This window comes from Macaca fascicularis, chromosome 3, assembly GCF_037993035.2.
Source record: "Macaca fascicularis isolate 582-1 chromosome 3, T2T-MFA8v1.1".
Classification (NCBI taxonomy): Eukaryota; Metazoa; Chordata; class Mammalia; order Primates; family Cercopithecidae; genus Macaca; species Macaca fascicularis.
Genome location: NC_088377.1, coordinates 102,000,213 through 102,027,068, shown reverse-complemented (window position 1 = coordinate 102,027,068; position 26,856 = coordinate 102,000,213).

Below are 26,856 nucleotides of genomic sequence, written 5' to 3'. Positions count from 1 at the left end.
GAGAATTTGGGAAAGTTACTCCACTTCTCTGGGCCTCACTTCAAACCTGTGAATGATAAAAACAGCACCTACTTCATAGCATTTGTCCCAGTTTTCCAGAAAGGGGAGGATTAAATTATTTAATATACATAAACTGCTTTTTGTACATAGTGAATATTAGGGTTTTTTATTATAATCTTTAAAAATAATTTAGCTGAGCACAGTGGTGCAGACCCATAGTCCTAGCTACTCAGGAGGCTGAGGCAGGAGGATCTCTTGAGCCTAGGAGTTTGAGGTGTACAGTGAGCTACGATCACACCATTGCACTCCAGCCTGGTCAACAGAGCAAGACCTTGTCTCTAAAAAAGTAATAATAATAAAATAATAAATAAATGAGGAAAAATTGACCAGATGTGACTTTCAATAACTCTTACTCATATTAAATTCTTGAATTTTACATGTGGATCTCCAAATTTTTGCAACACTTCTGTTGCCGTGTAAGCTAAGGGACCCAGTTTTTTTGAAGTACTGGTCACATGTCAGCTGTTAAACATCACATTACCGGCATCATAAATGAAGTCACCATTTGGCAAATAATTTCTTGGCAGGAGTGGCTCTCACCAACAGGGAAAATGTAAAAACATAAATAAAATCCCTATTGCAATTATTTAACACATTTCAGACACACGGCTCAGCAAGTTTTTCAACTGCAAAGCTCTTTTCCTTCCATCTTTGAACTCAGATGGCTGAGCTGTGAGGAGGAATTGAACTGTCCAGTAAATCCATTTTTTTTTTTTTTTTTCTGTAGCTGTCACTTATCTGCAGGTGATGCTGTTTACCACAGGAAAGATAAGCATATTATGCAAACACACGCATGCGCTTTGCCTTAAAAGGCCATAGTTTGTTATCTGATTGCTCTAAGTTAACGTGGGGAACCCGCATGAATGGTTGCAATAGTTGTTCTTACGTCATTTCCTCCCTTTCAAGGGTAGATAGAGCAAGTTTCCTCATCTGAGAAACGAAGGGGGTTGGACCAGATATCCTCCAAGCTCCCTTTTCGCTGTGACATTCTGTGGCTTCAGATTCTCTTCTTCTTGGGCAGTGTTTTCGGTTTTTAGGGCACTGAACCCAAACAGCCCTACCTGCTAATTTCAGTTTGGGCTGCTATGAAGACAAAAGGAAAGGACTGACGTTTCAGTAAAGCATTATAACATACAGAGTGGCTTCACATATGCATCCTTTATGAAATCCTCACAGAAATTTCCAAGGAATTTTGCAGATGAGGAGAATGAGATCCCAGGAGGTTAAGTGACTTGTCCAAGGCCACACAGCTTGTAGGAAGTAAGGCCAAATTTAAAACTCAAGTCTTTTTATCTGTTGGTGCAGTGTTATTTGCAGCATGCCACAGTCCCTCACAATCCAAGAGATAAACCTGATGAGATTATGTAAACTTTCAGTTCCTTCAGCCAATGGGCCGGCATTGACTCTATTAGTTCTGATTGGGTCATGTGTATAACACTGAACCAATCATTGTGGCAAGGGCAGTGTAAAGCTTTTGATTGACCGGACTTAGTTACAACCTCCCCCTGAAACGTGGGGAGGTTCCCTGAAACACAAAGCTAAAAATAGGAGATGAAAAAAAAAAAAAAATCAAGGGCCCTCATCAGACCAGACAGAATAAATGATGCACAGAAAAATAAGAAAATTCCCATTGTACACAGAGAAAGAATTTCCCCTAAAATACACTTCAAAAACAAGTTGTTTTAAAATGTCTTATTTTCTATTTTGTCTTAATTGAATTTAATTTTTGCAAAAGCAGTTTTTTTTGAACCGATGTCAAATCAAATACTAACTCAAGCGTGGTTGAGGGAGCACAATGATAAAAGCCCAATCATTTCAAGTACTGGGATTTCTGAAATTCACATTCATTTACTGCATTTGGGTCCCAGTTCAAATGAGATAAGCTCATTCTTCTTTGGGGAATGAAATAAGGATTGGAACTGCTCCCAATCAGATCAAATCAACAAACATTTCTTGGACACCTTATGTGTAAGGTGCCCAGGATAAAGAGAGGTGGCTGAGCCAGCCATGTTTCCAACTTTGTTAATTTGTTAAGTTTTCTGTTTCTTGTCTTGTGATCCCCAGATTTTATACCTGGGAGACATTTTACTTGTTGGGCGTGCATCATTCACATTCCCTTTGGCTTCTAGAAGCTGCTCAAAGGGTTTTTTTTTTTTTTTTTTTTTTTTAATTGCTTTTGGATTATATTCTGTTGAGCAAAACTTTCCCCTTGGTTGTTATGGCAACTTTCAAATTGCCAGAGTTAGATGTCAGCCCAGAGGTTTGACAAACAGATGACTTCCAGACAGAGGGGCTGATTTAGGAGTTTTGGATGGGGACACAGGGCTTTTACTGTACTCTGAACTAGTTTACATAATTTGCAAATTGTTTTGGTTCAAGTAAGCTAACCTCTGAACCAACCATAGAGTATTTGGTTACATTCCAAGTCCCTACAAGGAGCTACTCAATTCATTCATTAATATTCTATAAGTTTCAACTAGCAGCTAACTAGTTAGCCCGTATATGTGGGGGCAGTGGATGGTGTCTGCATCTTGCAGTTGTTGGCAAGCTGGGTTCGGTTGTGCTTTTGCTTCTCATGTTTCCTAACCCATCTTCAAGTTTTACTGGCTTCCAAAAACATGAATCCAACCCATTTCTAAACCTCTGTCCAGAAGCCTGACTCCTACACACTCTCTGGGACTATCTGGAACTCTTAGGGTGAATGTGATTGCAAATCATAATTTTCTCAGTGAAAGGAAGGTGTTCCTGGTTAAATTCAGGGTTGCTGCTGCCCTCTCCCCAACCCCCCACAAAGATTCTTAGTCTACCTTTTCAATGAGAGTCTATATAGTTATTTTTTGTTTTTATTGTTATTTTTGTTTGTGTTTTCATTAGGACAACGAGTTATTTGTAGTTCCAGTTCTTGAAACTAAAGTCTATTCCTTTAAATTGTCATGTAAAGGAAATTTAAAAAAAAAAAAAAAAAAAAAAACTATTGAGAGGTAATTCACATACCACAAAAATTCACCCATTTTGAATATATAATTCAATAATTCTTAGCAAATTTACAGAGCTCTATAACTGTGATCACAATCCAAATTTAGAACATTTCTAACACCCCAAATACAAACCCAGTACCATTTTAATCACTTTCCAGTCCCACCCCAGCCCCAGGCAACCAATAAAGAAGGATGATTTATCCTTAGTCTATTTGGCTTCACTACTAAATCCTCAAGGTCCCTTTTGGGATTCGTGAATGATCATCATTCCAGGAAAAAAATAAAGGAAACAAAACCTTTATTATTTTTTTCCTGGTTACAAAAGTAAGACATGCTTATTGTGAAACAAATTCAAAATTTAAAGAAAAGCACTTTTAAAATATGTGATTTGTAGCAGAAAAAAACTACTGTTATATTTTGGCATGAAATATTTCAGGTTTTTAAATTACATTAGAAACAATAAATATTTATAGTGGAAAAGGGAAAATACTTAGAAGCACAAATAATTTTAAAAATCACTTAATTTCACTGTCCAGAGATAATCTCTATGTATTAGTTACCTTTTTCAGTATAACAAATGGCCTCAAAGATCTCAGTGGCATAAAACAATGAGCAATTATTTCTTGCTTATAGTTCTATGGGTAGGCTCGGGCAACTCTGTTTCATGCTACAGGCCAATTTTAGGTTTGCTTCACAGATGTCACTTTATTTCTTAAACTCAGTAATTACGTGGAACATGTCTACTCAGAGGATTAATGGAAACGTGATATTTCTTAAGACCTGCAATCAGACCTGCCATACTCAAGTCACATGGAGCAGTCCAATTTGAATGTGCGGGGAAGCATACTCCTCCCATGGTGATACTGGGGAAAGGGAACCAGTATTTGCTAAACAGTGTATTAGTACCCTGTAAAGATTATGATGTCTATTCTTTTCTTTTTCCCCCTATATAGTATTTATATAAAAACTTTTTTTCTGTTATGAAAACAGGTTCTTTCTAACAAGTACATGAAAAGATGCTCAACATCACTAATATTAGGGAAGTACAAATCAAAACCACAATGAAATACCACTTCACACCCATTAAGATGGCTATTTTCAAAAAAACAGTAAGCAACAAATGTTGGTGAGAATGTGGAGAGACTGGAACTCTTATGCACTATTGGTGGGAATGAAAAAGGGTGCAGTTGCTACAGAAAACAGTATGGCAGTTCCTCACAAAATTAAAACTAGAATTACCATATGATCCAGCTATTCCACTTCTGTGTGTACACCTAGGAGAATTGAAAGCAAGGACTTGAACAGATGTTTGTACATTCATGTTCGTAACAACATTATTCACAATAGCCAAAAGGTAGAAGCAGCCCACGTGTTCACTGACAGACAAATGGATAAACAAAATATAGTATATCCAAACAAGGAAATATTTTTCAGCCTTAAAAAAAAAGGAAATTATGATGCATGTTACAACATGGATGAACCTTAAGGACATCATGTAAAATGAAATAAGCCAGTCACAAAAGGACAAATACTGTATGAGTTCCCTTATATATAAAGTACCTAGAATAGTTAAATTCATAGACACAGAAAGTGGAACTGTGGTTCCTAGGAGTTGAGGGGAGGGAGAAACGGGAAGTTATTGTTTAGTGGATACGAAGTTTCAGTTTTACAAGATTAGATAGATTCTGGAGATGGGTAGTGGTAAAAGAGGCATAACAATGTAAATGTACCCAGTGCCACTGAACTGTACATGTAGAAGTTGTTAAAGCGTTAAATTTTGTGTTAATTTTATCATGATAAAAATGGTTTCTTTTCCTACATATGGTTTTAATTGCCTTGTTAACATTTCCAAGTCAATAAACATTATTTTGTAGCATTATTTTAATTATTTATTTATCTATTATTTTTTTATTTTTTTGAGATGGAGTTTTGCTCTTGTTGCTCAGGCTAGAGTGCAATGGCACAATCTCAACTCAATGCAAACTCTGCCTCCTGGGTTCAAGCAATTCTCCCGAGTAGCTGGGATTACAGGCATGTGTCACCACATCTGGCTAATTTTGTATTTTTAGTAGAGACGGGGTTTCTCTCTGTTAGTCAGGCTGGTCTCGAACTCCCGACCTCAAGTGATGCATCCACTTTGGCGTCCCAAGGTGCTGGGATTACAAGTCTGAGCCACTGCACCCAGCCTGTAGCATTATTTTTAATGATTGCTTATATAGTTTCTCATAATGTAGATATAATTTACTTAATTTCTTATTATGGGCATTTACTTTTTCAATTTTTTTCTGTTGTAAATAATACACTTTTGTTCCCACCTGTGATTATATTCTTTAGATAATTTTCCAGAAATGGAATTTTGAGATCAGTGATTATGACCATTTAAAAATATTTAAAAATCTGGATTCTCACTTCTTCAATTACTTGCCACTATGGCATGTTACTATCTTAAAAACCTTTTTTTTTTTTTTTTTGGTCACATGAAAAATGCTATTCCATAGATATTTTAATTTGGATTTCAAAGATTAGTAATGAAGTTGAACGTGTTTCGACATGGCATTTCTTTTTCTCTTCCCCTACCCACCCCCTGACCCCCATCTCTTCATTTTTTTTTTTTTTTTTTTTTTTCTGTGTGTCAATTGCCAGCCCATGACATTTGCTCAGTGTTCTGTTGGGACAGACACACACTAAGGGCAGGACAATGGCATCAGTCTATCCTGGGTACAGGCCATATGGGGGTGTATTGACTGTAGGCAACTTAAAACCAGTAGTGAAACCTGTTAAAGGTCAACCTACACCAGCATTCTAAACAATGTCAATGTAAAATACTCCACCCAGCCCTCTCTTTTCTTTCCTTAATGGTCTATACATTCTTTATATATTGCAGTTATTAAACCTTTGTCTGACATTCATGATATTTGCCCTTTCATTTTGTGGATAGTTTTTAAATTGCTTTGAGTAAGTGATTCATTCACATGTTTAAAATTCAAAAAGTATGAAAGGGTCATCAGGGAAAAGTATCCCTCTCATCCCAGCTACCTAATTCTCCTCCTTTCGGACACCATTGTGATTAACTTCCTATGCATCCTGCCAAAAAAGAATTTAGGCATAAACATTTCTCCTCTTTTAATCAAATAGGAGCATACTATAATAATTTCAGTGCCTTGCTTTTTTTTTTCACTTAGTAATAGAGACCGTTTTATAACACTACCTTAATAGCGTCCATTTTCAGTGCCCTGAAAAGTTAGATTTGTGCCTACTGCCAATGACAGAGGGAGACTGCTTTAGCATGCAAGGAGGAGGTGAGGGATAGAAGTACTTAGGAGACAAGACAAATTAACTTGACAAATCATTCTCAGCATGAATGCAAAAAAAATCTTGCATAATGAAGGATTGCCTCCAGCACCACCAAACATCCATTTTCTTGCTTTTCTTAACCTTGGAATTTGAGGTTCCAGAAATCCTCATAACTTTGTGTGGTGTTTGTAACAGTTGCACATTTTAGTATCAAACAATTCATATATATGTGTGAAGTGTGATATCTAATATTTATATGGGCAACCGGATGACTTTTGAACACTTGAATTGCAAAAAAAACCCCTTATTTCTATAAAAGTATGTAATAAGCTTTTACTAAGTTTTCAAAAAAGCTGAAATATACTTTCAGCTTTATTAAATACTTTTCATTTAACCCTACATAAAATTTTGATTTTTGTTAATAATAAATTGCATTTGCCTTTTTTTAATAGACTATTTTTAATATTTAGAAGAAGATATTTTTGGAAAGCACATATAAAAAGTAAATTTAAATTTTATATGTTTATATTTATTTAACTTATATTTTTTGATAAAATATTCAAATTTTGGATATTTTAATATGATCACATTTTATATTTTTAATCTTTTAGATTATTACTTTCTACAGGCCACAATTCATGTGAAATTATTCATTATAACAACCTAGTTAGTGATTTATTAAAGTGAAGTTAACATATATTAATTTTGTCAAATAAATATATAACTTATAAAACTATGTATGTCTATTTTATTACAACATCACAGCATAGCAATACAACATTCAGATGTGTACAATAATAAGGCCAAACACAATGGGTCACACCTGTAATCGTAGCACTCTGGGAGGCCAAAGTAGGCAGATTACTTGAGCTCAGGAGTTTGAGACCAGCCTGGGCAACATGGTAAGACCTTGTCTCTACAAAAAATACAGAAGTTAGCCAGGCATTGTGGCGCATGCCTGTAGTGCCAGGAGGCTGAGATTGGAGGATCCCTTGAGTCCAGGATGTTGAGGCTGCAGTGAGTCATAATCATGTTACTGCCACTCCAGTTTGGGTGACAGAACAAGATGCTATCTCAAAAAAAATAAATAAAAATAAAATTAATCATAAAATTCAGTTGTCTTTGACGTTTTTCCCACTTTCAGTTATCTAAAATACCTTGTTTGAAAATCATAGCTTTACATGCATCTTACATGCATTTAATATACATTATAAAGGTATATTTGTCAAGATATGAGAATAAAATGTACTTTACAAAGGTTGGTAGTTCAATTCATAAGTTTTAAATGTCTAGACAATGGCATTGGGCTTCTGTGTGTTCTTGAGCTCCAGGCCCTGTAAGTGTGGGATGAGCTGGTACACACACACTCAGGTTTCCCCACTGAATCCATCCTCAGGTTTGATTACTTGGTTAAGACTGGTGACCACTGAATCTCTCCACTGGCAATGTACAGTTTGTCTTTGTATTTGGTCGGTAACTGATGGGGTGAGACTTTGCACCATGTTTTAGCATCCATTGGCTATCTTTGCCAAATCAGTTATTACCTTGGGGACTAGAAAAAGATGATTTTTTTTCTACTTCCAGTATTGCTTCTACATGTACTAGATGACGTTGTTCTGTAACAAACAAAAAGCTAGGCTTGCCTTTGTACTTTCCCTGCCCTAAACTTGGAGTCACCTGGATCCTCAAGGAGCCTCTCAATGCAATTTAATCTGAAAATTAATGGTCCCGCTTTGAGTGATGTTGAACATTATTTTATTTATTTAAGGGTCATTTGATTTTCTTTTCTGGAACTGTTTGTTGATATCCTTTGCCCATTTTCATTATCCTTTAGTTTTTAAAAAGTTTGAAACATACTATCATGGCAGCCACAAAAATGTACTTTTCAAATCTCCCGCTGTGGGTAATGTAACTGACTAACATCGCAGCTACTGCTTTCTGAAAGCACCTCTGAATTCATACCAAGACCATGATTTCCAAGGCTGGTCCTAACCTGTGGCTGGGTATGACAAGAACACTGTCCCTGCAAAATGGGGACTCCTTGATGGGTGACTTTGACTCCTTATGGATCTGGTTGAAACTTTCTTAGAACCATGCTGCAGTCCAAGGCTCTGCCTATCTAATCCTGCTTCCTTCTCCTTCTCCTTCAGAGGTATCAGACCTGCACCGTGGTGCCTTCCAGGCATTTCCCTAATAAGTTTCTTGCATGTTTAACCCCATTTTGGCATCTGTTTCTTAGAAGACCTGAGCAAACACAATTCCATAAACATAAGAGTGTATAAAACACATATGTACACTTTATATAATAAAAAAATAGATGTATGAACCTGCCACCTAGGTTAAGAAATAGAAAATAACCTGTAACTCCCTCTTTACCCCCATCACTTCAAACTTAACCATCGTCCTGAATTTTGTGCTATTATTCCCTCACTTTTCGTTATTGTTTAATCACTGATACATGTATTATTAAGCAAAACATTGTTAATTTTGTCTGTTTTGGAACTTTATGCCAATGGCATTATACTTTAGGTATTCTTCCGTGACTTAATTGTATTATTCACTCAACATCCCAGGGCATCAACGCAACATTCAGATGTGTGCACTCTAAAGTGCATAACTAAAGTTAATTGACTGTGATATTTGCCCAGTTTTTCTATTTGATTATTTGTTTTATTCTTTTGTAGTAGTTAATTGTATATTCTTGATATTGATTTTTTTTATAATTATAAGTGTTGGAAATATCTTATCATTTGGGGCTTGACTTTTCACTCTCTTTGTAACTCTTGACGAACAGATGAACAGAAGTAATCAAATATATCTATCTTTTCCTACATTGTGTCTTATTTAAGGAATTCTTCCCTACTCTAAGATCTTAAGTTATATTTTCCTGTGTTGGATATTAAAAGTTTATTTTGTCTTTTATGTTTTAATCTTTAATGTACCTAAAATTGATTTTTAATCTGCCATGAAATAGGAATCAGATTTAATTTTTCTTATTGAGGTGTGATTTACATCCGGTAAAATTCACCTTTTATAGTTCTATGAGTTTTGACAAATGCAGGTGGGTAAACCACTACCATTATCAAGATAGAGAACCATTCCCTCACTCCATAAAATCCCCCAACCTCCTTTGTCATCAACTTCTTCCCCTGCCTCAATCCCTGGAAACCACTGCTCTATTTTTGTCTCTATAGTTTTACCTTTTCTATAAGGTCTTATAAATGTCAGATGCATACACATGGCATTTTGAGTCTTCTTTCACGTTGTAAAATGCATTTGAGATTCATCCACATTGTATGAATCAGTAGTCTGTTCATTCCTTTTTTATTGCTGAATAGTATTTCGTTGTATGGTTGTAGCACAATTTGATCCATCATTCACTGAAGGATATTTGGGGTGTTTTCAGTTTTTGGTGATTCCCATCGACAATATAAGAGATTTCCATATCTGTGCATTCACCAGCACTTGGTATTATTGGTGTTTTATTTAAAAAAAATTCAAATGGGTGTGTGCTGGTATCTCATTGTGATTTCAATTTGTATCTCCCTTAGGATTAATGACATTGAGCATCTTTTCATGTGTTTATTTGCCATTTGCATGTCTTCTTTCATAAAGCATTTTTTTTTAAAATTGGATTTTTGTGTTCTTATTGACTTATTGAATTGTAAGAATTCCTTATATGTTGTAAATAAAAGTTCTTCATGAGATAGTGGTGTGCAAACATTTTGTCCTAGTCTGTCATTTGCCTTTTCATTTTCTTAATCAGGTTATTTAAAGAGCAGACCTTTCTAATTTGATAAAATCTAATTTGTTAATGTTTTTCTTTTAAGGATCATGCTTCCTGTGTCATATCTAAGAATTCTTTGCCTCCCCAAGTTCATTAAGATTTTCTTCTAGATATTTTTTAGTCTTAGCTCCTGTTTTAGATCTATGATTCATTACAAGTTAACCTTTTCATATGGTATGAGGTCAAGCAAATTATTTTTTATTTGTATGAGGTCAAGCAAATTATTTTTTATTATACTTTTTAAAAATTTCTTCTAAAAAAACAAGATCCATGTGCAGAACGTGCAGGTTTGTTATATAGGTATACGTGTGCCATGGTGGTTCACTGCACCTATTGACCCATCTTCTAAGTTCCCTCCCCTCACCCCTCACCCCTCCAATTATTTTTTAACAATATATCACCATTCTGAAATATTCTGTTGACAGTTACATAAGATATATTTCAACTACTTCATCTGAACTTGTTTTTGTTTTAGTTTGGGGTTTTAAAAATTTTATTTATTTAAAAAACTTTGAATTGACAAACAATAATTGAAACATTTATGGGGTATAATGTGTTGTTTTGATATATGTATATATCATAGGAGATTAAATCAAGCTAATTAACATATTTATCACCTCACCTGCTTGCCATTTTTTGTGGTGAGAATTTTAAAAATCTACTCTTACAGCAATTTTGAAATATACAGTGCATAACTGTGCTCACCTTGCTATGCAATGCATCTCTAAAACTTATTCCTCCTAACTGATACTTTGTATCCTTTGACCATCTCCCCTTTTCTCACCTCTCCCACCAGCTACCTCCTGGCTGAATCCCCAGCTTCCACTCTACTCTCTGCTTCTAGGAGTTTGCCAATTTCACATCTAAATGAGATCAGGCAGTGTTTGTCTTTTTAAACGAAGCAATGTGACTGCTTTCCCTAACTTATTTTTTTGAACTTTATTTATTTTTTGAGACGCAGTCTCGCTCTCTTGCCAGGCTGGAGTGCAGTGACGCGATCTCGGCTCACTGAAACCTCTGCCTCCTGGGTTCAAGCGATTCTCCTGCCTCAGCCTCCTGAGTAGCTGGAACTACAGGCACACACCACCACACCCAGCTAATTTTTGTATTTTTAGTAGAGACAGGGTTTCACCACATTGGCCAGGATGGTCTTGATCTCTTGACCTCATGATCTGCCCACCTTGACCTCCCAAAATGCTGGGATTACAGGCGTGAGCCACTGCGCTCAGCCTGAAACTTATTTTTTAACCGGACTATATGTCACAGTATAAATTGATCTACCCATTAGCCAATTTCCTTAGCAGCATGAAAACTACCAGATAGGATATTTCCAATGCAGAGAAACTTTTGCTTCTAAATATAAAAACACTTGATGTTACTGAGTTGAAAATATAGATCTCAAAACATGTTTAAGACAAACTTGCTTTATTTTTAAAATTTCAATAGGAATATTGTTTTAGTAATTTCCTTTTTCTTAAAATTCCTGTTTACTTAATGAATGCATTTAAAAACAAAACCCTCAAGTGGGGTATTTTGCAATAAGACTTATTTTGATATAGGCTCTGAGAAAGCTTCTACAATTGGTGTTGCCTGCCTGCAGTTTGCCCATGGCAAGTCGAGTTGACATAGCAGGTGCACTTAATTTTTCCCTCATCTTTTAAGATGGTTATTAAGATTTATGGGGCATGTGTGCCTGTATATGCATGCCTGAAGAGACCTCATGGAAATGAAAAGCCTCTTTCACTTTGTGCACGTGGGGAGCCAGCCCTTTGATTAGTTACTATTGTGGAAGAGGCTGCTAGCTAAGGCCTTTTGCAGTTCATGATGCTATCTCTTTTCCCCACCATTAGCCTGAAAACTTTGTCCACAAACAGCAACTCCATTCAGCACTGCTGAACTTGTGTCTGAAGTAAGCCTTTCTGGGGAAGGTTCTTCAAAGTACAGTTTGACTTACAGTTTGAAATGATAACCTTAGCAGGTGTCAAGCAGCACCCAACACTGCAGAATCCCACAAGTAAGCATTTCAACGGATAAATGATATTTTGTGTCTTCTACATAATGGATTTAATGAGGGGTTAGTGTCAAAGTCATACACAGAACAGAGGGAAGGATGTTATTGAATGCCCAGCATGATATCTACAAAAACTGTTTGCTGAATGCAGTAAATTATCAGTCTTTTCAGGACTGATAAAAGCCAAAAATGGGCTGGAGTGCTGACATTGAGGGGAACCTAATAGAATCCCACTTTGGCTTCGGACTTGGCTATACTCTGTCTTCTTTTTAAAGTCACAGAGACAAACACCATACACAGGGTAATTGATATCTTTTACTTCTGCCTGTGTGAGCCTGCCACAACTGTTAGGGACTGGGAAGTTATGAAAAGGATGAAAAGAAAAGATGTACCTTGAAATTCCATGATATTGTTAGCAATGCAAAATGGCTAGGATCTTAATGTCCTCGAAAAACTAAATAGAAGACTCTTCATGTCTAGCTCTGTGAATGAGTAAAATTTAGTTAATACATCAAAATTAAATCTTACTATTTAAAAAACTAAATAAGATTAACTAAATGCTTCCTCTTTCTCAATTTGGTTGGTTGATTTGTTCCTGGGTGTATCTAGGTGAATTCCTCTATTGACTAATCTCCCTATTTCTGTGTGTAATGAACTAGATTCTTCCCAGTTCTGCAGGTGCAAGCCTATCTCCTTTGTAGCAGAGTGAACTTGGGTCACAACCCGAAGTTATCCTGGTGAAGCGGCTTCGTTTGTCTGGGGTGATACCCGAGGTTCGTTGTCTCACGCCAAGGAAATCGAGGATGCGGACACACAAGGAGTGGGTTTAAGAGCAGAAGTTTAATAGGCGAAAGAAAGAAGAGAGCTTCCTTGTGCAAAGGAAGGGGTCCTGAACAGGTTTCTGGGTTCTCAGTGAGATGCGGTGTGTTTTATAGATGAGCTTAGGGAGGTGGTGTCTGATTTACATAGGGTCCAAAGATTGATTGGACCAGGTGTATCATATACATCGCCTGTGAAGAAGCTGGACGTTCCACCCTAATTTTTTATTATGCAGATGGAGTCTCTACCTGGCTGGCGCCATGTTGCCTGCTTTTTTACTGCACACACGTGGCAACAAAGAAAAGGGAAGAGGGAACCTCTATGTTGAATATACCTGGCCCCCAGGTAGTCTTTTCCTGTTGGCCCAGCCGCTGGCATTTACTTATGAAAGCTTCCAGCTTGCTTATCTATGTCTGCAGCTCGATTTTACAAGCTGGTCTTTGTTAGAAAAGAAATGATTTGGTGGCTGCTTTTTGTTAAAAGGAAATTCCACCGAGAACTCTCTTACCCTTACTAACTGCCTAAATAATTTTTGTTTTTTTTAGCTCCTGTATCACTTGTTAGTGGCCCGTGTGGTTAGGTTTAAATGGCAAGGTTACAGAAAATCTCCAGAAGGGCCAATAGCTATTAAGGGATTATGTCTGCTTTGTGAGTACCGTGCTTAAAATTTTAGCTGTTAATGACTAATGTTTCTCAGAAATTGTTGCAATAAGCAGTTTTATTAATCATTTTATTAACTGAATTGTAGAAATATACATATGCATATATATCATACAATCTTTTGCATAAGTTCACTTGTGGATGCCAACTGTCACAGAACTTAGAATTCTAAAGAAAACAGTTTAACAGGTACCCAATGTCTTGTATTGCATTAAAAATTCTGCAGATAAAATTCTAAATTATCAAATATCTATAACCCTTTTAGAAAGCAACAAGGCAATATATAGTAACTGTGGGCTCATATTCTTTGATTTAGTAATTCAACTTCTGGGAATTCTTTAAAGGATATCATCCAAAAGAAGGAAAAGGAGTATGTACCTATATTTTCATAGCAAGGCTGTTTGTAACAGAAAAGAAAGGAAATAAATTTCTCATGAAAGATAGATGTTTAAATCAATTGTTAAAAATGCAATGGGTGATTATAGTTTTAAATTGACTCTTATTATTTCTATTTATAGACACGTAAAATGCCTATGATTTGATATTAACTGAACAAGCAAAAATGTGTGTCTAATATGATTGAAACTATATAAGGATATTTATAGGAGCAAAGAATGAAATGTTACTAAAAATAAAAGTGTGGTGGTGATCAAATTGTAGAAGATTTTTGAAATATTAAATTATTTTTTGCCTGTTTCTTTTTTTTGAGACAGAATGTCGCTCTGTTGCCCAGGCTGGGGTGCAGTGGTGTGATCTCGGCTAACTGCAATCTCTGCCTCCTGGGTTCAAGGGATTCTCATGCCTCAGCCTCCCAAACAGCTGGGATTTCAGGCACCTGCCACCATGCCTGGCTAATTTTTGTATTGTTAGTAGAGACAGGGTTTCACCATGTTGGCCAGGCTGGTCTCGAACTCCTGAACTCGTGATCCACCTCCTTGGCCTCCAAAGTGCTGGGATTACAGGCATCAGCCACTGTGCCCAGCTCATTGCTTAATCATTATTTTAACAGTAAAAGATATTAAAGTATCTTTAAATTGCAAAACCACAGAAATTTTGTGAAATATTTGTAATCTTAAACCAAAGTGATTCTTCACGTATTTTCAAAACGCCAAAAAAAGTACCATAAAAGAATCAATTACATCACTAAGTATACTGTTTAGTTCAGCTGCTTTTTTTTTTTTTTTTTTTGGGGGGTGGGGGGAAGATTTTTTTGCCGAAAGAGCAGTACTTTGATTTATATGCTGGCACAAATCCCTTCCCTTGTTGTGGACAACCTGTTGCAGACAACGCTCTGAACAACCCTGCCCTGCCACACTCACCTTTCTGTTTCTCAAACATGCCGGCCTGGTTTCTGTCTCTGGGTTTTACACTCACTACTTCCGCCTGGAATGCCCGTACTCTGGATTGTCCTGAGTCCTTCTCAACGTTTAGGTCTCAGAATATTATCATTTAAAAGGGATCTTCCGTTAACCTACCTTAGCCAAGGTTGTGGCGTAAAATTTCTTTTTTCTTTTCCTGGAACTCTTCAGCAAGATCTCCAACTTTGGTTATGCATTGGGAGGTGGATTTATGGGTAATTTTTTGGATATTACAATGATATGCTCAGAGCATATTTCAGGTGGAACCAGAGCAAGCCACTGACAGTTACCAATATGTGGGAAGAGACCAGAGTCTTATGTTTGAAATAGGAAGACTCCAGAGATCTCACAAAGGATCTGGGAGAGCTCCCCACTTAGGTAGGACACAGGATGGAAGATCCGGTAAAGGAAACAGGATGAGACATGTGACTTCAGAGGCCTCTTTATTTTCTAGTCCCAATGAATGACATGCATTCTCATCCCTCTCATTCCCAAGTGGCCGCATACGCTTTTATTATCCATGTCTCAAGAAGTCCCAGATGAAGTGATGGTGGTGGTGGGAATTTTGCAAGGGCAATACTCCTGTCATGTAAAAAGCAAAGACACTATTTTAAGTAAATTTATTCTTGGTATGTCTTTCCTTTCAGCACTGAACCAAATCCTAGTACATTCTTTGTGATGTGGAGAGGCTGCTGCTCTGGGATTGCCTGGGCACCATCTTTCCTGGCACCCACCCTCTGTACCAGCCTTTTTTCTCCTCCTTAGTCACCAGAAAACTGACTTCTTTTGCAAAGTAGCAGTGATGAAAACTTTCCAAGTTTCAGCGGGTAGAGGATATCCAGCTTTGACCCTCAAAGTAAACAGAGCCTCAGAAATTCCATGGAGTAGGCAGGGACAAGCAACAGAGCTCTTCAAACTTTTTGAATTCACAACACTCTTTCTTTAAGTTTTCTGGTTAGCTAAATATATACTAGTACAGCAAAAATTAATATTGGTATAGAACCAAGAAGCCAGAGATTCAAAAAGGGTCTGAAAAAGCAGTAATTAAAGATTGAGAATAGGAGTTGTGGGACTCATAGTAAAATATTCCTCTCTACTTATTACGGTCCTTGTGTAGGCCAAAACGTGACAAACCGAGTGGATAGTTCATCTATCAGTGCAATTTGCTTTCTGAAGTGGTTCTTGGTTATACTTGAGGATAAATACACTGCCACAGGATGAAGATGATCGTATAATTTGGAAAAAGAAGAAGAGAAAGAAATTGCTTCCGAAATGCCTTCATAGAATCTTAAAATCAGTAGAGCCACAAAATCACCTAAGCTTAATATTTCTTCCGAATGTCCCAAGGAACTGTAAGATACATTTCAGAAGACTCTTTTAGCATCATGAAAATATATTTAGAAAGGCTCTAATTTTTGCCTCTAATGGTTGACTGGTTTGACAAGTATGGTTAAAATTCCTCAAAATTCAAATTTCATAGGTAGCTTTCTTTTTCCTCCCCCTCCCTCCCTCCTTGCTTCCCTCTTCCTCTCTCTCTTTCTCTCTCTCCCTTCCTTCCTTCCCTCTCTCCTTGCTCCTTCTTCTCCTTCCTTCCTTCCTCCCTCTCTCTCTCAACTAACTTCCTTCCTTCCTTCCTTTCTTCCTTCCTTCCTTCCTTCTTCTCCTAGAAATATCCCTTAAATAGATTTATTTTACAAAGTTTTTGCCCCAAGATAGTCTAGCAGTTAGGAACAGGGACTCTAGTGTGGCCAGGGTTGAAATCTCAACTGTCGTTTACTCACTCTGGGACCTGGGCAGGTTACTTAATCTGTCTCAGCCTCAGTGTTTTTATTTGTAAAAAGAGGGTAAAAATAGTACATATCTCATAGGTTTTTATGAAGACTAAATGAGTTAATCAATGTAAAACTCTTAGAACAGTCCCTGGTGTATTGTCAAGGTTTGGAAAGTGTTTGCTATTGTGATTTTAAACCTAGGGGATCAAAGCATTAGCTTAGGTATTTTTGGTAAAACATTTAGCTGAATTGGATAAATATTCTTAAATGAGTTAATATTAATTTCACTGTAAGCAGGTCCAAGATTTAAACATGCAAATGTTGTTTGTAATAAGTTGTACTGATCAGTTTTCCCAGTACTTCAACAAAAGAAACTCTGGCACAGTAATTCTGAAACTTGAATGTGCCTCAGCATTGTCTGCAGGACTTAAGACGCAGGCTGTTGGGCCTCACTCCAGAGTTTGTATTTCTGTGGCTCTAAAGGAAACTTAGAACTTTCTTTTCCAGCAAGCCATCAGGTGCTACTCATGCTTCTGGCCCTCATACCACACTTTGAGAACCACTCACTGCTTTACAGGTTTGAGGAGCTCATGGTAATTGTATAGAGGGAAAATTCTCCTCTTTTCCTTTCTTTTTCTGTGAGAAACACAGCCTTCCTGTGGTTTCTTGGGAACTATAGTATTGTTTATAAACAACTTGATCTCTTTAATTGAATTAAAATCTCCATTACTACTTTACTTGGTCTCTGCAAGTACTTCCCAGACTGCTCATCTCTGGTCTAGAGCATTGGTGTTTTGTTTGTCTTGGGTTTGGTTTTGCTTTTTAATTTGGTGCGGAACATTAACTTTGCAAAAGACAGATCACTTTTTGCTTCCTGGTAGTGGTTACACCAGTTACCACAGTGTGATCTTGGGTAAGTTTTCTAATCTATCTTTGGTTCTGTCATCCACAAAGAGGGTATCATCTTCTGAGGCAGGAAAATAGGGTCCGGAGGCAGGGAACTTACGGCCGATTCACACTTCAGCTATGACAGGAAATATCCTCTCCATAGGGCATACGCCAAGTAAATGACTTTGTAACTTTACTTTATCCTCTTCATTTACATTGGGCGTACACCAAGTAACCAATGGAAACCTCTAGAGGACACTTAAAACCCCAACAATTCTGTAATGCGGCCCTTGAGCCCCTGTGCTCAGGCCCGCTCCCACACTGTGGAGTGTTCTTGTATGTTCAATAAATTTCTGCTTTTGTTGCTTCATTCTTTCCTTGCTTTATTTGTGCGTTTTGTCCAGTTCTTTGTTCAAGATGCCAAGAACCTGGACACCCTCCACTGGTAACACTTCTATTTCACAAGGGTGTTGTGGGAGTTGAATTAAATAATGTAAGGAGAGTCCTTAGTGTATACTTGCACAGAACAATGGCCCAATCAAGTGAGCTATTAGTATTCAATAAACATAACACAAAGCTGAGAACTGGATTTAAAAAGCAAAGTAATTGAAAAGTAATAGAAAAAATATATAATTTTTTACAAAAAGGAGATGGGAGTGAGGGGGATTTTAATTTTGATCAGATCACGGAAGCCAAGTCACCAGTTACTTCACTTCAGCACTTAATAATATTACACATCAGTTAAAGCCAATTTACTGGATTATTTTGACTTGTTTCAACTCGAGAGACTAGAAAACTTTTGCTGGGGCTTACCAACATGTTGTTGGAGGAATGTTGCTGCCTTTCTCTTCTCTCTATCAGTACTCTTTACATATAACTTCTAGGTAGAGGGAGTTAGTCCATTTTGTATCTTTTCATATTGTGAATACAATCCTTTCTCTTTCAATTAATTTACTTCCCTGATGCATACATTTTCCAAACCACATTTCAGATAATCACAATTTAACATAATTTGGCAGAATTTACCACGAGTGGGTAACTCACTTTTGCAAAAATTTAAGCTTCTTTGGAAGAAATTTTCAGACTCACTTTTGGCTGATACCAAGTTGATTCTTCTCATGCATACATATTTGTCTTTCTCACAGCACCAGATATTAATATAACAAAGTTATGTCTACAAAAATGGATCTCTGCAGTACATATATTAAAATTCTAAACAAGTCTCCAAAACTTCCTTTAACTATAAAACAAAGGAAGCTATTATTGTTGACATTAGTATTGTTGCTAAATAACTTTCAAATTTATTTTGGGTAGGGGGCACCACATAAGGAAAAGAACTTGGTGAAATATAAACTCTTATGGAGAGAATTTCATATAAGAACTAATTTACAGAGGCAATCCAAAACATAAACATTCAATAAAATGAAAGAAACAATAACTTTTGGCCTGGTAGCAAAATATAAGCCCAAAGCATTTTTCTTTTGCTTTTAGCTGAAATGTTCATAATGTGTGTATAGTTACCAATTTGCAAACACCTGACTTACGAATGACATACCAAACAGCTAACCTTGTTCTGAACCCTCAAACTTTTATAACCAGTATTATAAAATAACTCAGGAGAGTGATTTTTGGAAGAAAAGTCTAAAAAGAAAAAAAAAATCCAACTGGAGACTTTAGAGCAGTGGTCCTCAAAGTGTAGCCTGCCTCGGAATCACCCCCAGGGCTTGTTTAAACACAGATTTGTAATCCCACTCCAGAGATTCTGACTCAGTGGGTCTCAGGTGGGACCCCAAAATTTGCATTTTTACCAAGTTCCCAGGTGATGTTGATGCTGCTGATCTAGGGCTCCCATATTAAGAACCATTGATTAAGAGTCTTTGAGGTCAGCCAGCCTGGCTCGCACCTGTAATCCCAGCACTTTGGGAGGCCTAAGTGGGCAGATCACCTGAGGTCAGGGGTTCGAGACCAGCCTGCCAACATGGTGAAACTCTGTCTCTACTAAATATACAAAAATTAGCCGGGTGTGGTGGCAGGTGCCTATAATCCCAGCTACTCAGGAGGCTAAGGCAGGAGAATCGTTTGAACCTGGGAGGTGGAGGTTGCAGTGAGCCAAGATAGCGCCATTGCACTCCAGCCTGGGCAACAAGAGCGAAACTCCGTCTCGGGCGAGGGAAAAAAAAAAGAAAAAGTGTCTTTGAAGTCAAAATACTGGAAAAGAGACTAATGAATTGTTAGAGATAAATTCTATTACTTACCTTTGGAAACCACACAGAAAACAACAGAAACTACTTGGTAGAGTTGTGGTGAGGATCAAATAAGAAATTATATGTAAAGTACTTAGATGGCTAATGAATGGTAGCTTTTACTGATACTGTTACATTGTGGTTCCTCTGTTTTCAATATCTACTAAAGTATTACTGAGATGTATCTAGGCACTAGGAATATAAAAGTGAATGAAAGCCAGGCTTGCTCCCTGTCCTCATGGACTTTACTGTTTGATATCGATAAAATAATCAGTTGTTAAAAGGAAGACTTTTGACAAATTAAACTCAACAGAGTTTATGTGAGCAATGAACAATTCACAAATCAGACAGCTGTCAGAACCAGATGAAGTTGAGAACTCTGCTCTGCAATGTAGGCAGGCAGCATTTGTAGACAAAAACCAGAAATGAGGTACAGAAACAGCTTGATTGATTACAGCTCAGCGTTTGCCTTATTTGGACATGGTCTGATCAGTTGGCAGCCTGTGATTGGCTGAAGCTCAGCTTCTATGATTGGCTGAAGTGCAGCTATTTGTTATAAAATATACTCTTAAATTAGGCTTTTGGTTTATTTAGGTACTGAATTGGATTGCATTTGTTATTTAGGGACTCAGTACAGAGACAGCCTCAGGCCAAATTTGGTTTAATTTAACACAGTCAAATTAAATAAAATAACAGCTAGAGCAAGTACTAGGAAAACAAGGTACAGAGTGATATGAGCATATGTAAAATTAAACCTGACTGGTATTTTCTGACTGAATTTTTTCACTGTCTGCTTTACTGTATGAAATTTCACCAACTAGAAATTCATTTGATTTGACCATCATCTGTCCTCAGGGGACAAATAACCTCTGCAAGGTATTTTATATGGTTAGGGACACTGAAAAACCACAATAGACAATATTTTCCCACACTTAGTTTTTCTTTTTAAATTGTGGTAAAATACACATAACAGAACATTTACCATTTTAACCATTTTTAAGTGTACAGTTCAGTGGTATTAAATACATTCATATTGTGCAACCAATCTCTGGAGCTTTTTTAATCCTGCAAAACCAAAACTCTTACACTCATTAAAGAAAAACTTCCCATTCCTCCTCCCCTCAGCTTCTGGGAATCACCATTCTACTTTGTCTCTATGAATTTGACTACTCTAGGTATCTCATATGAGTAGAATCATATTTTATTTGTAATATTGTGACTGGCTTATTTCACTAAGCATAATGTCCTCCAGGTTCATCATATTATAGCATGCCAAAATTTCCCCCCTTTTTTTCTTTTTTGAGATAGAGTCTCACTCTGTCACCCAGGCTGGAGTGCAGTGGTGCAGTCTCGGCTCACTGCAACCTCCGCCTCCCAGGTTCAAGTGATTCTCCTGCCTCAGCTTCCAGAGTAGCTGGGATTACAGGCGCCTGCCACCACACCTGGCTAATTTTTTATTTTTAGTAGAGACAGGGTTTCACCATGTTGGCCAGGCTGGTCTCGAACTCCTGACCTCAGATGATCTGCCCACCTCGGCCTCCCAAAGTGCTGGGATTACAGGCGTGAGCCACTGAGCCTGGCCAATTTCTCTCCTTTTTAAAGGTCAATAGTATTCCATTGTGTGTACAGTATATACCACATTTTGTTTGTCCATTAATTATTTAATGAACACCTGGGTTGCCTCCCTGTTTTGGCTGTTGTGAATGCTTCTATAAACATGAGTGTAGAAATATCTCTTTGAGACCCTGCTTTCAACTCTTTTGGTTATATAACTGAAGTTGAATTTCCAGATCATTTGGTAATTCTGTTTTCAATTTTTTGAGGAATTGCCATACTGTTTGCCACATGGCTGCACCATTTTGCATTCCCACCAACAGCATATATAGGGTCCAATTTCTCCTATTTTTGCCAACATTTGTTATTTTCTGATTTTTTTGATAGCAGCAGTCCTAATGGGTATGGGGTTTAGATTTGCATTTCTGTGATCATTAGTGATGTTGAACATCTTTTCATGTGCTTATTGGCCATTTGTAGATCTTCTTTGGAGAAATGTCTATTCAAGTCCTTTGCCCATTTTTATTTTATTTTTATTTTTATTTATTTATTTTTTGAGATGGAGTGTTGCTCTGTTGTCAGACTGGAGTGCAGTGGCACAATCTTGGCTCACTGCAACCTCCACCTCCTGGGTTCAAGCAATCCTCCTGCTTCAACCTACCAAGTAGCTGGGACTACAGGCGCCCACCACCACACCCAGTTAACTTTTTGTATTTTTGGTAGAGCCAGGGTTTCACCATGTTGGCTAGGATGGTCTTGATCTCTTGACCTTGTGATCTGCCTGCCTTGGCCTCCCAAAATGCTAGGATTAGAGGCATGAGCCACTATGCCCGGCCTCTTTGCCCATTTTCAAAATCGGGGTTTTTGTTGTTGTTGAGTTGTAGGAGTTCTTTATATATCCTGGATATTATTAACCCTTATCAGAAATATGAATTGCAAATATTTCCCCCCTGCCTTTTTGTTCTGTTCCTTGTGTTTTTTGATGCACAGAAGTTTTAATATTTTTATGTAGTCCAATTTATCTATTTTTTTCTTTTGTGGCCTATGCTTTCAGTATCATATCCAAGTAATCACTGTGAAATCTATTGTTATAAAGTTTTGCTACTATGTTTTCTTCTAAGAAATTTTTAGTTTTAACTCTTATGTTTAGGTCTTTGATTGATTTTGAGTTAATTTTTGTATATGGTGTAAAATAAGTCACTAATACTCTCTTCAGCTATGTCTAATTTCTGTTTAACTGATTCACAGTTTTAACATTTCAACAATTATTATGTTTTTACTAAAAATCTAATCTGATTATTTTACGAATCTGACTGGCCATTTTGGTAGTTTTTTCCTTGCTTATTTGTAAATACTTCATTTTTAATTAAAAAAAACATTTCCAGATAGTTATATTTTGTGCTGATAACTTCAGTATCTGAGGTCTTTTGGAGAAGGGGTTCTAACGTTTTTTTTTGTGGTTTCTGTGAACTCTCACTCATAGTGTCTTGCTTTCTTGTATGTTTGTTGATCTTTGTTTACTAATTCATATTTTATCTAGTCAATTATTTATTCTATTCATTCATTGAATAGATGTGGAGTGCATACTCTCTCTAGCCTTTGTTTGTATGTCAGGCATACAGAAGTAAACAAAGTAGATAAAATCCCCTTCATGGAGTTTACATGAAGGATAAGAAGAGAGAGAGAGAGAGAATAAACAAGATAAATATGTCAAATATATGTTATATGATGACAAATTTTAAGGATAAATTAAATAAGTGGGATATAAAGTGTGAAGTGTTGGGTTATGGGTTTTTTCGTTTGTTTGAAAAGTTGGATAGGATTGCCAAGAAGGCTTCATTTAGATGAATTTTGAGTAGGCGTCTCAAGTGAAGAATCTAGACAGGCAGATATTTGGGAGAACATTACATGGAGAATATAGTAGGTGAGAAGACCCTAAGGTGGGTTCTTGACTTCCAGGTGACAGTGAGGGGCAGAGTGGCTACGATGGTGAGCAATGGGGAACAGACTGGGAGATGAGGCCAGAGAGGCATTGAGGACCAGATTATATAGAGTCTTGTAGGTCAAAATAAGGACTTTGGCTTTCATTCTGAATGAGTTGGGGGAGCCACTGGAGGATTTTGTTCAGAGAAATGACCACTTTAGCTTATGTTTTAACAGACTCATTTTGGCTTCTGTGTTGAGAATAGATATCAAGGAGGTACATGTAGAATCAGCGCACCTTGTTGGAACCTATTTCAGTAATACTGACAGGACATGAATTGGCTTGAAGCATGGTAGGGGCAACGGAGATGGTGAGACGTGATCACATTTTTCTACATCTATAGTTTTAAGTTTTACGGTGGAACCAACAGGATTTTTAGGGTTAGATGGGGAGCGTGAGAGAAACGAAAGAGTTCAGAATAACTCCAAAAGGGCCTGAGCAACTGGAAGGATGGAACTGCCAGGTACTGAGATGAAGGAGGTTTATGGGCAGAGAGGTTTGTGAAATGAAAAGAGGAAGTCAAGAGCTCAGTTTTAGACGTGTTGATTTTTGATGCTATTAGTCATCCGTTTGGGGACGGCCAGTAGGTGGTTTCATATATGAGTCTGGAGTTCTGGTAGAGATCTAGGATAGAGATATAAATTTGGGAGTGTTGGCATAGAAATGGTACTTAAAGCAATAAGATTGAATGTGATTACTAGGCAGAAAATATAAAAGAGAAGAGGTCTAAAGTCTAAGCCCAGGAAGTCTCTAAAGCTTAGAAATCAAGAAAATGAGAAGGAAACAGAAAAAGGACCAAGAAAGACCAACCAGGAAAGTAGGGGAAAAACCAGACAGCTGTGGTGTCCTGCAATCCAAGTGAGGCAAGTGAATCAAGGAATGTCAAATGCTGATGACAGGCCAAGTAATATTGATAGCAGCGGTATTTGGGTCCCTGAGGTTCCTGGCATCTCCAAGCTTCAGGGTGCCACTATGTTCCCTGGTGCCAGCTGTGGAAGCTGCTTGCAGTGCACCTGGTCTAGTCACAGCCTTACAGAGAGCTGGCACCGGTACTGGCACCTGGAGCTGCCCACTCCGCTGCAGCAGCTGGCACTTCTGACTGTATGGTGACCAGACCCCATACTCACTTACACACCCCTTACTGCTCCACGCAGTCTCCCTTGGCAGGTGTGGGATCCATGCTGGTACCATGAGTCAAGAGCAACCTGCCAGGCTGAGTGGGTAGAATGAGTCCAGCAGGCCTGAGCAAAACTTGAGCAAAGGTGCCACTGACCACAGAGGTTTCTGGCCAGAAAAGCAACACCCCAAAGATTCTGTGACAATATGAAGACTAAGAAACATTCAATGGATTTAGTGACATCAACGATATTTGGGACCTTGATAAGAGTAGTCTTAGAGGAGTCACAGGGATGAAAACCTGATCAGAGTGGATTCAAGAGAGAATGAGGTACACCCATGTTTTTGGCAGGATTATTTGTAATAGTCAAAAGCTAGAAAGAACCTGAATGTCTATCAATGAGTGAATGGACATGCAAAACGTGGTATATACCTACAATGAAACACTATTCAGCCTTAAAAAAGAAGGAAATTCTGACATATTCTACAACACAGATAGAACTTTAGGACATTATCCTAAGTAAAATAAGCCAGTCACAAAATTATAAATATGGTAAGATTCCACTCATATGAGGTACCTCGAGGAGTCAAATTCATAAAGACAGAAAGTAGAATGTTGGAATGAGGAGTTGTTTAATGAGTGTAAGAGTTTCAGTTTTGCAAGAAGAAAAAGCTCTGGAGATTGGCTGCAAAATAATGTGAGTATACTTGGCACTACTGAATTGTACACTAAAAAGATGGTATGTTTTATGTTATGTGTATTTATCACAATTAGAAATTTAAAAAGTTAAAGAAATGAGAGACAGAAATTGGAGACAGAAAGTATAGAATCTTTTGCGGAGTTTTTCTGTGAAGGAAAGGAGAAAAATAGATGTAGAAATAAGACCAAGAGTGTTTTGTTCTTGTGATCCTAGGTTGTCTGCTCATATTTTTGAAGAGTTATGTTTATTAATCTAAGAATGCTTGCGTAGATTGCCTCTCTTTTAGTGGGAAAATTGAAGACAGCAGGGTGTGCATATGAATAGGTCTGAGTCAGGAATGTCCAGGTGAGAGATGGGCATATGAATTTTTGCATTTAGAAAAATGGAGTAATAATATTATCTACACCTAGGGCAGTGGTGATTATTAAAACGTATATGAAACGTATTTTCTTGAGCAGTTAGTGCTGAATAAATGGTAGGTGCAATTATTATTTGTTTTTCTTCATTATTTGCTACTTGGAAAAGGCAAAAGTTAAATCTTTTATATTACTTTTAAATGTGTGAATTAGGAGACAATGTTAGCTATTTTACTAGAGTGACTTATATGGTCAAACAGATTTAGTGGAGATTCCTTTGTCTATATCCCTGATACTTTTCTACTTGATTCCTGAATCTTTTATGAGGGAATTATAAGAAACAGGAATTTCCCCCTTCAAATTTGATTTGGTTGTGTTTTGCTATATAGGAAAAAATAAAACAGACTATTTTTGTAAAGCAATGGTTGCTTGTGAGCTAGAAAAAAAAATCTCCGTTTGACAAGAAAAATGTATAAATTTTCCCAATCCTTTACCATAGAGAAAAACAAAAAACAACAACAACAAAAAAACAACACAATTTGCTTCGACCTTTTTGAAAGACCCTAGTTATCTAGGCTCCAAGAAAAAGGCACGCTCAATTTTGTGAATTACCATTTTATGTGAACAAATTGAAGTCTTATAGCATTCTTAATTTGGTTTCTGAGAGATATTTAGATAATTGGGCAATTTACAATAGAGTATGTTCTATTTGGGGCGAAACCTGCTTTTTCTTTGGGTTGCAGATTCTCTGCCCCCTTGTGGCCTTTCTCCTTCCTCTGGGGGCGTGTGTGTTTAATGCTACTGCGTTTTGCATTTCCAGGCTGGTTTGAGAAGAGCGCGGCTGCCTGGTTCCCTGAACACCAGACGGGGTTGCTAATTACATTTGCCCAGATGGCAAAGGGGGTCCCTCAGCCTACGGACTTAATTTCGGAAATTTACTTTCAGAGAGAATCGAGAGAGAGGATTGCTTTCCAAATTAAAGAGAATTATGTTACAGGCATTTGATTGTGTGAGGAGACAGAATCACAAAACAGGAAGGAAATCCTCAGAAGTTATTTAATCCAATCTGGACTCCAGAAGACATTCAAGACAGATGGGCAATCTCCTAATCTCCATGTTTTGTCTTCCTGTCTCTTTTTGAAGATAATGAAAGGATTCTTTTAAAAACATTATTTATCAGAAATATATTTATTTTAAGATATTTGGAAATCGTTGAAAAATGTAATGAGGAAAATAAAAATCATCTATAACCCCATCACCCAGAGATAATTACTA